This window comes from Littorina saxatilis, linkage group LG4 (genome assembly GCF_037325665.1).
Source record: "Littorina saxatilis isolate snail1 linkage group LG4, US_GU_Lsax_2.0, whole genome shotgun sequence".
In the NCBI taxonomy this organism is placed as follows: Eukaryota; Metazoa; Mollusca; class Gastropoda; order Littorinimorpha; family Littorinidae; genus Littorina; species Littorina saxatilis.
In genome coordinates this window covers 26,739,001-26,741,500 of record NC_090248.1, presented here as the reverse complement: position 1 = coordinate 26,741,500, position 2,500 = coordinate 26,739,001, and the positions used below count along the sequence as shown (strand labels likewise).

At 40.7% G+C, this 2,500-nt stretch overlaps 1 protein-coding gene across 4 annotated transcripts in view; it reads left to right on the top strand.

The window, feature by feature from the left end:
* LOC138964347 (globin-like) overlaps positions 1-2,500 on the top strand; it is a 109,700-nt gene that overhangs the window by 66,253 nt on the left and 40,947 nt on the right. The window contains exon 1 of one of the 4 annotated variants that reach the window (XM_070336274.1): positions 428-555. The exons of the other annotated variants lie outside the window; for them this stretch is intronic. The gene's annotated coding sequence lies outside the window, so the exon portion shown is untranslated. Of the gene's footprint in view, positions 1-427; positions 556-2,500 lie in introns of those variants that run through there. 4 annotated transcript variants of the gene reach the window in all.

Here is a 2,500-nt window from a genome sequence, read left to right as displayed (position 1 = left end):
TCCATAGAGTAGACAAGATGTGAGGTTTTCTCCAGGGAAAACAACGATATATTTTTCTTGTCGAGCAAAATTTCAACAAACGTATGAAATTGTTAATTACGTTGGTTGTGTCTGCCATTTGCATCTTATTTTTTTTTTTTTTTTTTTACGACGCTGCATGCTGAATGTATCTCCCTGTCTTTCTGATTTCCGCTATACATCGAAGGGTTAGGTATACCTTTATTTGTATCTCTCTTGAAAAGAAAAGAGATATTAAAATTAAAATGGTATTTCAGCCAGTATGGTTTCAATCTTTGACCAGATGTTGTCACATTGTGATATTAGCGCGTTTCCCAACCTGTTAAGGCTTGCCCATGTTTTAGTTTCTGTAGGCAAGCACTGGACGGAAAACGGAATGAACAAAGAGGTCGTTTAAAGCGAAAGAAACTTGAAAAGCTGATGATCGCCAGAAGGTTTATTTCTGAAGCCTGCGCGTTGTGGTGAGAAGAGGTGTCGTTCTGTTTCTGGACGCTGTCACTGTGGATGCAAAAAGAGCTTGCTTCTTCTCAGCGCTGAGTGAGTTTAATTGTACATGTAATATATCACTTACTTTGAGTTATTAGAAATCCAGTTCACAGTTTAGAGTAATTTAGATTTCTGTTGTTCCCTTAAATTATGTGAACATCCAAACACAGATAGACTACCAACGATCACAAATTCAGATTAAAAAAACAAAAATGGTAGGTAATTAGAACGTTTATTGTTGACAAAACAAAACGTTACATTACCGTTTTCTGTGTAAATGTAACGGATTTTTTGGGGTCAATAATAAACGTTCCAGTTACCTACCATTCTTGTGTTTTGATTCTTACATTATGTGTGTTGAGCACTGTTTTTTCAATCATTTTTATCAGAGTTATTCACAGTGATAGAGATTTCTAGTGGGACAGTATCGTTTAAAAATGTTTTCTGTCTTTGAAACTTCTTCTTCTTCTTCTTCTTCTTCTTCTTCTTCTTCTTCTTCTTCTTCTTCTGCGTTCGTGGGCTGAAACTCCCACGTACACTCGTGTTTTTTGCACGAGTGGAATTTTACGTGTATGACCGTTTTTTTACCCCGCCATTTAGGCAGCCATACGCCGTTTTCGGAGGAAGCATGCTGGGTATTTTCGTGTTTCTATAACCCACCGAACTCTGACATGGATTACAGGATCTTTTTCGTACGCACTTGGTCTTGTGCTTGCGTGTACACACGGGGGTGTTCGGACACCGAGGAGAGTCTGCACACAAAGTTGACTCTGAGAAATAAATCTCTCGCCGAACGTGGGGACGAACTCACGCTGACAGCGGCCAACTGGATACAAATCCAGCGCACTACCGACTGAGCTATATCCCCGCCCGATTTTCAGTTAGTTCACAATTCAGCGGAATGGAAATGTCTAGTGTTACTGTAGAAATAATGCAACTTGGATTTATGGTCAATCAAAGGCCTTTTCTATGTAATAAATCAACATAGACCGTCCAGGTGTTTGTCTCGGATAGGAGGGTTTCTTACAATTGGACACAGACCCACATATTGAGCGTATATGTTTACTATGCAAAGCTGGCATTCTTTGCTGGGAAAAAAAGTGACTGACACCTACGTCGATCTAAACATTTATTCATCTGGAAATAAAATCCTACTCTAGCTTAAAAACAATAACTGGGACAATACACAAGTCCGTGAGATTTCATCACCCATCAAAGACAGATATCTTTTGTTCGGCGTTCCAAAATTCAGAATAAAAAAACAAGAAAGGTAAGTTGCATTTGTTGGAACGTTTGTTATTGACAAAACAATACGTTACAGTCACAAATATATCGATACTTCTTCTTCTTCTTCTGCGTTCGTGGGCTGAAACTCCCACGTACACGTGTTTTTTTGCACGAGTGGAATTTTACGTGTATGACCGTTTTTACCCCGCCATTAAGGCAGCCATACGCCGCTTTCGGAGGAAGCATGCTGGATATTTTCGTGTTTCTATAACCCACCGAACTCTGACATGGATTACAGGATCTTTTCCGTGCGCACTTGGTCTTGTGCTTGCGTGTACACACGAAGGGGGATAAGCCACGAGCAGGTCTGCACATACGTTGACCTGGGAGATCGGAAAAATCTCCACACTTAACCCACCAGGCGGCCGCGACCGGGATTCGAACCCTCGACCTTCCGATTAAGAGGCCGACGTCTTACCACCCCGCCACAGCGCCCGTCCATATATATCGACACAACGGTCTTTCAGGGGAAAGACAAACAATTAGTGACAAATACATCTTTTCTTTTGCTCTTGATGCAAATGCTTCCTTCTTTTCTTTTGAACTGACTATTACAAACAATTGGCTTGTGCCTTCCTGGCGAGCGGCCGAATATTCCATGAAGATAAGTTTTTGTCACTAACTGTTTGTCTGTTCACTTAAAAGACTGCTGGGTCGATATATTTGTGACTGTAACGTATTGTTTTGTCAATAACAAACGTTCCAACAA